The sequence below is a fragment of the Amblyomma mixtum genome, chromosome 4 (genome assembly GCF_055824585.1).
Source record: "Amblyomma mixtum isolate Tamu chromosome 4, ASM5582458v1, whole genome shotgun sequence".
Taxonomy (NCBI): domain Eukaryota; kingdom Metazoa; phylum Arthropoda; class Arachnida; order Ixodida; family Ixodidae; genus Amblyomma; species Amblyomma mixtum.
In genome coordinates this window covers 144,198,757-144,209,505 of record NC_143015.1, presented here as the reverse complement: position 1 = coordinate 144,209,505, position 10,749 = coordinate 144,198,757, and the positions used below count along the sequence as shown (strand labels likewise).

General features: G+C 47.9%; 1 long non-coding RNA gene across 1 annotated transcript; it reads right to left on the bottom strand.

The window, feature by feature from the left end:
- Positions 1 to 271: 271 nt before the first annotated feature.
- Positions 272 to 5,949, bottom strand: LOC149348584 (uncharacterized). Its single transcript, XR_016292275.1, has 3 exons — positions 5,757 to 5,949; positions 3,536 to 3,689; positions 272 to 464 (listed from the first exon to the last, which is right to left on the bottom strand). It is a non-coding gene; the product is annotated as an uncharacterized LOC149348584 (long non-coding RNA).
- Positions 5,950 to 10,749: the final 4,800 nt, after the last annotated feature.

Sequence of the window (10,749 nt, the reverse complement as noted above, 5' to 3'; positions counted from 1 at the left end):
AGTAAAAGTTTATGACCTAGAAATTTTGTGGCCACCATCGCTACTACTATGATCCCAACGCGCATGCACTGTCGTGCCCTCCGCGCTGGTCACGTGACCGTGAGAGGCTAGTCACGTGACCGTGAGAGCTCGATGTGACAGGAACGGATGTTCATTGCCTACGTTGCGGAATTTTCTTTAGACAATATTGCTGACAAATTTGTTTCTCGGTATGTTAGGACAATAGCTGCAGGCCAAGCATTCTTCAGTGAAGACGACAGTGTGCCAAGGGACCCGACAGTCTGCATAGGGACAACCCTTTCTTTTTCTCCTCACCTCTTTGTCTTTGTTTCGCACCATCGCCATTGCTCCGAGATCTCTTCTTCCGGCTGCACCCACGTGACGACTGCACAGCCCACCCCGTCTGCACAAGTCGTCTGCTTCTGCACTGCTGGTCCAATCAGCAGAGACACCACCTGCTGCTGCTGTACAAAGGCAGGCATGCAAATTTCATTCAGCGGCCACTGCAGCTTTAGAGGTGACGATAAAAATTCTAGGAACAGAAAAAAAAACTGCATTTTTTCGCTGCCTAGGAGTCGCCACATATCGAGCGTTGCGGTGTGCTGGTCAGTGTGTAGTGCAGTGGTTTTTGCACCCGGTGAAAGCATGTGCGAAATTTTTTCTCAGGTGCGCACCAGCTATGAACTATACTAGTGTAGGACTGCATTTGTTGTTGCTAGAGGGTGACAAAAGCTCCTCAAAACCAACAAATGCTACGCTTGCAACAGATACGCTGCTCTCACACGCTCCCGACCTAATCGCTCAATACAGTGCGTCCTTAAAGAAGAGATGGAGTATGCCCAGTTCCCATTCAGGTATGGGAGAACCAAAACCAACTACCAGCTGCAGTTTCCTGCGTAAACAATGGCACATCAAAAGGTTACTGTGTCTGGATATGTGTTCACCAGCACACCTTATGAAACGCCACCATTTTTCTGCAAGAAGCGGTCGTGACGGTCTCTATGCTCAGTCACCCGGAGCTCCCCGCTATACAGCGTCTTTCGTAGCTCGAGCTACTTTGGGATGTTAAACCCACCCCATAAACCACAAACGACCCCAATCCTGTGTAAAACCACGGCTCTATCGTACTCCACCTTCGTCCTGCTCTCCCTACGTAAGGCTTCTTCTCGACACAAGCGTCATCCCTTCCTGCCGACAGGCACTTTTCAGCCGCGACATTCACCGGGGTCAACTCTGCCAAGTACACACAAACAGCTCTAAACAACAGGACCAGAAAGAGGAGCAGACAAACACGGTCTCCTCGTAATGGTCTTGTTGTTTAGCGCTGTTTGCATGTACGAGGGGGTACCCAAAAGAAACCGGACTAAATTTTTTCGTCGGCCAAGCTTCTGTGGTACCGCGCTTTGCCACTAGGAGCGCATAGAATGAACATTCCAGAGTCAGTAAGCCGAGTGCCGTCGTTGAAGGAGGTCAGACTAGTTTAGGCAGAGTTTTAGAGTGACGACTGTTTTGTGTGAATGATGTTTTTGCAATGGCTGATTTTCGTGAACAGCGTGCGCCGGTGAAATTCCGATTTTTGCTCAGAAAAAGTTGAATGGAAACTCTTGAAATATTAAGAAAGACGTACAAGGACGATGCTATGGGGACAACTCAAGTGTTCCTGACGAATCCTGAATCAAAGCAACAATCATACCAATGGAAAACTTCAAATTCACCTCGCCTCAAGAAAGCTCGTCAGGTGAAACCAAACCTCAAAACAATGCTGATTTGTTTTTTCGACGTGAGAGGAGTCGTCTATTGAGAATTTGTTCCGCAGGGTCAGACAGTTAGCCAGGCTTTCTACTTGGATGTTCTGAAAATATTGGGCAACAGTGTGCGGTGGAAGCGGCCAGATTTGTGGCGGTCGGGTGACTGGTTTTTCCATCATGGCAATGCCCCTGCTCACACAGCCCTGTCTCTACGACAATTTTAGACCAAAAATGGCATGACCCCTATTCCTCAACCCTCATACTCTCGCAACATTGCCCCGCGCTAGTTTCTTTCTTTCCTAGAATGAAAAAATAGGTGAATGGAAAGCGTTTCGCTGATGTTGCTGAGGTGAAGCAAAAAACGACGGATGCACTGTCAAGCATTACAAAAGATGAATTTAAACAATGTTTTGAAAACTGGAATGAAAGATTCGACAAGCATATCATTGCAAGTGGGGAACACTTTGAAGGAGTTTGAAGGTCTGTGCTTAAAATGTGAGCAAATAAGTTCAAACAAAAATAAGTCCGGTTTCTTTTGGGTACCCCCTCGTACTTGTCACCATGGAACACAAACTCGCCCAGTCTGCTGTTCTGCCAACTCTACCTCTGGTTTTTTTCCTTGGGTCCTCTCTCCGTAGTTGATCATGTAACCTTGAGATAGTAACAAGAGCTTCATTCATTCACAGTTGTGAATTTCCGTGTCTGCTCCCGTTGACCCTTCGTCATCAGATCGCGATCTGGAGATGGTAATCTATTTCAACTTTTTGAATACTATGTACAGGGACGCTGCCATGTACCATGTACCGGGATACCATGTACAGGGGCCATAGGGTAGCTTTTCAACCATGCGAGCGGCATGCAGCAAACCGCCGAAGGCGATCATCTCTGGAGGGCGAGGCGGAACCTCATTCAGAGCCCAGAGGACTTTGCACTCTACTGCTTCTCATTTGATATTCACTGCGTGGCTGTTTTATTCTTGGCGCAGGTGGGGCTATTACGTTGCAAGCATCGGTCACTTGACTATACGGGGTCAAGTCATAGCGAGCAGCACGCAGCTCTCCCAATGTGGTCCACACTATCCGATCATGTGTCTACCAGACACTTCTGGTTGGTTCAACTACGAGCGTCCAAGCTAGCCGGACTGCTGAGAACAGGCCAGAACAGGAGAAAAAAGATTCGCGGGGGCAACGGACTCCAGGATGAGGTAACAGCGGGCTAAAGTTTCTGCCGTAATTATGCATCACCAGGCATCATCGTAAATGTTACCCCCATTTCGTTCTTTTTATTTCAAATATACTGAGAAAATGTATGGCCCTAACAGGCAGGGCGCATTAAAACATTTTACAAGAAATGGCGACCATATGCAGATAATGTTGCCAGAGCGAAACAAAAACAACAATCAAGTACACGGGCATCGTAAAAACTCATGAAATGAAAGGGTGATGCTCAATGTCAGGAAAATATGAGGAGGCAAGGCATTCAATTCGATACAGCTCCGGGAAAGAAGCTATTTCTAAATGGGTCCTATTCCTCGACCTGTGGGGGTGGGTTTGAGGCGAGGGGAGATGCAAGGCCAATCCAGCTCTTGGTGGCTACCTCTTCCTGAGACCGGAAACTTTCTTCAGGGCGCAGAGAGAAGCTATGTACTTCTTGCGTGGATTCGGGTCATTCGACGCAGGCAGCGCACAGGAACGTTCTCATCGGCATCATCATTGTGTCTCCGGTAGTCACAATGAGAATTCGCTACAGCACACAGCGTGAGGAACACGAGGCGGTTTTGTCCTCACCTTAGATGCCTCCGCCTTTTGACAGGCGCAGGTTTCTTCCTGGCTTACGCGAAGCGGTCCCCGCAGCCTGCAACTGATGCACTGCCTCCAGTCCGTGCCGGAGAGGAGGCGATCCAGCCCAGCTTTGGCTTCCAAGAAGGACACAGAGCCCCGACTGGAGAAGAAAAGGAGCAACGTTAAGAAGTATGTTTTGGAGGAAGACATGTAGCGGTAGAACAGGCGTTCTAAATGGGAGGCCTAACGTGGAGGGAGGAAATAAGAACGGCATATATAAGCTGCCGAAAGCAGCGAGGGAAGGCAGCGCATTTTAGGCGCACAAATCAGAATGGGATCATTCCATGCCAACTGACTCAGACTGTGTGCTCGATCATCATCGATTTGTTTAACATCATCAACGATTTGTTTAACGGAAATGATGGTTCATCACTAGAGCCCGGAACTTCAGGCATTTGCCTAAGCATGCCTATAAATGCCTTAACGGGGGATTTTCGCACTTGCCTGCCTTTTTGTCAGTTTTTAGGAAATACTGCCTATTTAACCACAATTGTTGCCTATAAATACCTAAATCCGGCATTTTAGTCCTCGGTGCCGTTTTTCAATTTTGAGACATCTAAGTATGGTGAAATGCGCGCGCCGATTCGCGTACAATAGACGCGGTTCTCGCCAAACGTTTTTCTCGAAGTGTAACTGGCGCAACCAAAGAGGTTATATAAGCTCCTACTGCCAGAGGCTTTCGGCGGTAGTGCGACAGCAAAGGAATTGTCATTTGCCATAGAGTTGTGTCAAGCATTTTTGGCGGCAGATATCCTATTGTGGAAACTAACCAACAGTGATCTTCGGAGCTTTCTGCGAAAGTACACCAAGCAGCATGTTCCAGATGAATCCACGCTTCGTAAGAGATGCGTAAAAGAGTGCTACGAGGATACTGTCTCCAAAATCGGAGATGAGATTGGGGACAACTACATTTGGGTGTCAGTCGACGAAACCACGGAGGCTAGCGGACGGTATGTGGCGAACTCCATCATCGGAACATTGACCCAGCCCAGAGAAAGCGGGAGGAGATGTTCGCAACGCAGATGTTCTTCAAAAGCTGAGCCATTCGACGATAGCATGTTTTTTCTCTTCATCTCTGAAGATTCTATGGTCAGAAAATATTCAGTATGAGAAGGTACTCTTGTTCGTCACGGATGGAGCATCCTACACGTGCAAGGAAGGAAAGGGACTGACGCTTTTATACAACAATATGGTTCACCTGACCTGCGTTGTTCATGTAATGCATCTTGTCGCCGAATCTGTCCGGCTCTGTTTTCTCCAAGTGGACGCGTTAGTATCTAGCCCGCAAGAGGTGTTTCTTAGACCTCCGTCATGAATTGCTGTTTTCAGCGCCATAGCAGCTGACATTCCTCTGCTGCCAAAGCCTGTTCTGACTCGATGGTGAACATAGATAAACGGTGAAGTATATTACGCACGGCACTTTGAAATGGTCAAATCTGTCTTTGAGGAAATCAAGGATTACGCTGCGTGTGTGATCAAAGCAAGAGCTATGTTCGAAGAGGCGAGTTTGGAAACAGACTTGACGGAAAGGATGACAAAGTTGGAAAAGGACTCTCAATAGATGAGTCATTGAAGGCAGTCGAAGAAGTACAAGCAGCACTTCGCTGACTGGAAGGAAAGGGCGCTACTGCTTCCACGAAGGTGCAAAAATTGGTGCAAAAAGAAGGTGCAAAAAACACAATGCCCAACGTAATAATCACATTTCACCACAGAGTTGTTTCGCGTCGATTCCAGAACTTTAACTTCCGTTGTTGCAAGGATTAAGCTGGACATCGGAGGCGGATATTTAGAATAAGGGAAGCTCATTGACACCTGCCGAAAGAAAAAGCTTGTTAAGTTTTGACCGCCTCAATATTTAACTCGCAACCATGCATGCCTATTCGATTGAGTAAAATGTCATACTGAGTAGCCTAGTACTCGCACACTCTCATTTGAGGATTTGCAGAAACCTGATGCGAGTGCACCGCATCGGATTTTAAGTTAGAACCAGATTCCGGATATCGTTGAAATCTGGATCAGCGCAAAAAACGTACACAGAGAAAGGAAACGACACACATGGATATGTCTAGGCTTGTCCTCAGTTCTTTAGTTGTGGCATTCAGTCCATAGACGACGGAGTCATTTTCGCATCCGCTGCGTGGGCAAAGCCATGGGCAGTCATCCTCACCTTGTTCCCTGAGTTCTCCCGCAGAGCTGAGGCAGTAGGGTGCTGCTGGACGAGAACCGGGCGTCGGTGGCACCCACGTGGCGATAGCGCTCCAGACAGAGGCTAGGGCTCGAGCTGCGAATCGGGGTCACATAGGGCGTTAGTGGCCCAGCTTCAGCGCACTTGTCCGTTATTAAAAAAGAAACGGGGGTATGGTACAGTATGGTACGGTGTGGCATGGTATGGTACAGGAGGTTTGACGTATGGTATGGTACGGTAGAGTATGGGAGGTTTGACGTCCCGGAGCGACTAAGACTATAAGGGACTCCGTGGTGGTGTGTTCGAAATACATTTGAACGACCTGAGATGTGTAATGGAGAGTGACATCAAACAGCACATGGGCGCCTTTTTGTTTTGCCCTCGTCAAAACTCTGGCGCCGAGGGCGGACTGAACCCGAGTCCTGCGGTTCGGAAGTGGAGCGCCCTAGCAACCGAGTGCTATCAAATTAATTTTCTATTACTGCATGATCATGAAGAAATAGGGATGCCTTACAGACAATAAAGCGCAGCAGGTTAGGATATTTGCATGAACGATGAAATCACGCGCTTACTCGTGCGGATAAAAAGTGGGAACTGCCGCATGGTTCAGGAATGTAGTGCAGATTGGTTTATAGCATTCGTCAGTACGATCAACGTGAATAAAATATTCAGGGGGCACCTGAGCAATTCTTGTGTGTGAATGCAAAAGCTTTTGTACTCGTCGCTAAGAGTGTCGCTCAGTCGATGGGGGACTTGGGGCGTGAACATTGTTTTGCTACACGCTTCGCCGCGTTGCGACTTCTTCAGCAGTGACCTTGCCGCCTCCGTCTACGCTTTGCTGTCAACTCATGATATAAACGCGAGTGATTCAATTTCGGATTATAGGACTGCATAATCCGCGCTTACATGAATATGACACTGGGCAACGTATTTCCTAGCGTAACCCGCACAGACGATACGCCACTGCGTACATGTACCACATCAAGTCTGTCGGGACGGTGACCTATCGTTCATTGCACGCGAGGGAGGGGTACAGCCGCCCCCATTTTGAGCGCAGTCTGCTTTTGTTATCCACCTGAGAGGGTACTGTATAGCCACTGCAGGGAGGTCGAGGGGCGGCTCCAAATCTGTTTGAATACATCATTAAAGTCGACTTGCCTTTCTGGATCGAGCCCTGTTTTGAGAAGGCTCCAGGAGGGGTGATGAGGTTGTTCGGAGTTCACTTTCCTGCTTTCCTGCTCACTTTCCACAGCTTTCTGCTGACGGCTGGGTTTTCGCACATCGAGCCAAGAAACGCTCTCGCCTTGAACGGTGAAATAAAAAAAATTGGCAGTGGCTTAGCTCTGCTTAAGCCTGTATATACAAGCGAAAAGCTTGAGCTACGCTTGGTGTCAGGTCGTGGCTGTCGCAGTTCGCGCACAATGCACTGGGAGCACCACGATAACGGTGGAGGCGTTCGGCCGTCCACGCACAGGCAGTGCGGAGTCGCAGGAGGAGAGGGTAATCGGTGCGGTTAAAATTCAGGGGGCACTTTGGCTCTCTAATGTGCTGCAAGGCGAAAGCGTTTCCTGGCGCACTGCTTGTTTTTTGTTTTATTTTTCATGTTTTATTTTCTTTTTCATTTTTTTCTATTTTGGTTTTTGTAATTTTTAATTTTTTTTTCCATAATTTTTTCGTTTCACTTTTTATTTGTTTATTTCCTTATTTTTAGTGTTCTTATGTTTCTATTTTAGTTTCTTATTTTCTTTCGTTTTTCTTAATGTTTTTACTTCTTACACGTTTTTATTTTTTTATTCTTCATTTCATTGATGAGAGCCATGCGTTCACTAGGTGCGCTGTTAATCATGCTCAGAGCTTGAGCATTCGTGGCGGAGTGGTAGCGCCTCTGCTTCAAATTCCAAAGGCCCTGGTTCGATTCCCAGCCTCGACGCTGTTTATTCTGAAGTAGGGCGCGACTGCATCGAAAGGTCAAACGGTGGCGAGGAGGAGCAGCGGGCGCAGCGGTAGCGGCGGCGCACATGCGCAGTAGCGCGCGGCTGCGGCGAAAGGTCCGGTTGCGGCCACCTGCGCGGCGTGTGCCGTCACTCGGTTTCGTGCATGCGCAGAACTGGCAATTCTGTACACCGGCTCACGGCTAACGCGAAGCTCGGCTCCGACCTTCGTAGTGAAGCTTCTCGCTTCAAAAGTCCGAGCTGTTACTGAACCAAGATTTTGTACGCCACGACGCAGCACAAGGACAAACGGCAATAAAACGAAGCATTGCGGTTTCTTAAGCACCCGAGGAAGGGAAGCAAATCACCGACGTTAATGACGGTGTGAAAATATTTCGCTGTGGCTTAGCTTGGTTAAGCCCGGTAATTGCGAAAGTAATATCCGCACCTACGCCATGGTTCAGCTGGTGGTGGTGCTTGTGGTTAGGCTTGTGGGGATGCATCGGTTATACAATCCAATACAATCCAATTTAAATCTAATCTAATCTAATCCAATCCAATTCAGTCCAATCCAGTCCAGTCAGGCCGCCGTTCATGTGCACCGCCGTCGCACGCGGACGGCGCGAGATGGTCGCCCAGCTCTTTGGCGTGACGTCACACAGAGGTCATGCAAAAGGTCATTTCATGTGCACCGCCGTCGCACCGCAAAGGCTTGAAAGTGATAGTGGTATTGCTTTCGCAATAAAATAGTACCGATAACCTACGCTTTGTCCATGCACAGGAGCGAAAAATATTTTAGCTTTCTCATTAAAGTACCGTTGGTTCCACGTACCACAGGACTCCTACCTTCTCGCTAACAAAACAAACTATGGGGGCACTTGGCAGCCTAAAGTGCGCAAGTGCTTTATTAGCTCTAAACAATATCTTAAAGCCTCTGGTGCTTAATGCATGTGCCATCACTGGCGCCCTTGTCACACCGACCCGAAATAAAACACTCAGAACGAAATTATTAAGCAACTTAGTTGAGTAATTAGATCACACAGGAAAATTTTGTACAACTTTTGGTAAGCTCATCTGCAACACAAATGAAAGTTCTTTCTCCCAGGTTAATAACCGAGAGATTCCGTAAGATAGCGTCGTGCGTGCGCAAGCCATGTTTAAATCTAAGCCAAACATAGCTTTAGCGCCTTTGCCACGTTTCGGGTATACGAGTATTACGTCTGCCTTGAGTAGCAGCATAATATACCCGATATCTTGGGCGGAAAGATTAGCACTGAAGGCAAGCATGGAGTCTTCAAGTAAATTACTGTCCTCGGATGAGTACCCGTTTCTGAAGTGAAAGCTGTTGCGAAAAACATGCTGCCGACCTATGGGGGCACTTTGGCAGCCTAAAGTGCGCTAGGCGAAAGCCCTTGTTGCGCTACTTAGACTGCCAGTGGCTGCCTGTGTTTGTTACGGCTGCATTGCTTGGGAGCCATCCGCCTCCACTAGCTGTCGCGGTCGCAGAATCACCATCACGTCGGCGATGGATGCAGCAGCAGGGGAGGACGCCGGATCACCTTTGACTACCTCAAACGCACCTTCACGCGCCTGCCTTCAAGAATGTCTTGCTCCCTTACCCAATAGCAATGCAACATCTTGCCTAGCGCGCTTCAGGTTTACATCTAGAGATACAGTGACCGCATCTTTGCTTTCCTTATTACCTCGGTCTCAAAGGGCTGGCAATAAACCACCTAATTTCACTAATGGCTTTGTTAGTGCCCAATTTTTCACGTTACATTTCTACAATTCCGCAACATGACAACGCAACTCAGAAAAAAAAAGTAATCTGGTAGTGAGGTAGTTTCACTGAAAGAATGAGTCTTGTAATTGCCCTTTATCCCAGTCACGTGTCCTCCTTCACTTGAAATACTCAAACACATATTCCTCTTTCTTCTATTCGCCAGCTTTAAAACAATCTGTACGGAATAAAAGAAGAACAAACACCTTCTCTCTAGAAATAATAGCATCAACAGCGTAATTGGGGGTAAGAGAGAACCCCCCCCCCCACCCCCGCACATACACACACGTTCTCCAGCTGCTCACTTCACACATATATTAGAGCGGGCCAAATTATAAGCGGTTCTGCTCACCTCTGAGTGCAGCCTTATAGCTCTCCGCTTGGTTGAACCGGCCAGGAATCGGGCAAACTTCTGCCGGCACCCACACGACGAACGAACGTTAGGCAGGCTATCACCGCGCTGGCCCTCTGCATCCGCACTAAGGGTTCGATGGGCAGAGGCTCTTGCTGCTGCTGAAGGACAGAGAAAAAAGGTGGGCATTGAGATCACACCGAGAACCGCAGACTCTACAGGTGGCCAAACAAGTGTTCGTAACAATGGGGTAATTCAGTTTTAAGGGAGATACTACTCTACATCCTGCTGCCATTCAGCTAGAAACGAAGGCGTCACTTATATATCTGCAAATGTGAGGACAGTGCACCGATAGAGGAGACAGCAGATGTCTTTTGTGGTGAGAATGATTTGGCTTCGAGTAAAGATGAGACGAACGCCAGCAATTACGTGCATTTGCATTACGTATTAGCCGGGGGTCTTCGTTTTCCAGTTTAATTCAGCCAAAATTGGGGCAACGCGACGCACACACGTGTCACGCAGAGATTACTAAGAAGTGGATTTTTCGAGGTGGACTATGCTGTAAATAACATGTGAAATTAACGCATACAAATACGACTGAAAATAGGTGTCGCATGTGCACGTTAACGCTGAGCTCGAATATCACAGACACCTACTATCGTGCGCACGTCAGCTCATAAATTCACAATTTTTTGCTCTGTTTCGGGCAGCTCATCGGCCTGCGCCGCAGCGTCGGTTGAACGGGCTGGAAGTTAGTAGATTCCAACAAAAGTGTCCTTCAAGCGGAGCTATCAGAATGTACGTCGTTGAAACTACGCGCGCTCTCTTGCTTCCAGAAATTGCAAGCACCCTCGTACCTGGTGGCGTCCAGTGAATAGGAAGCTTCCATCGCTTTAAATAAATCAGAGCGGT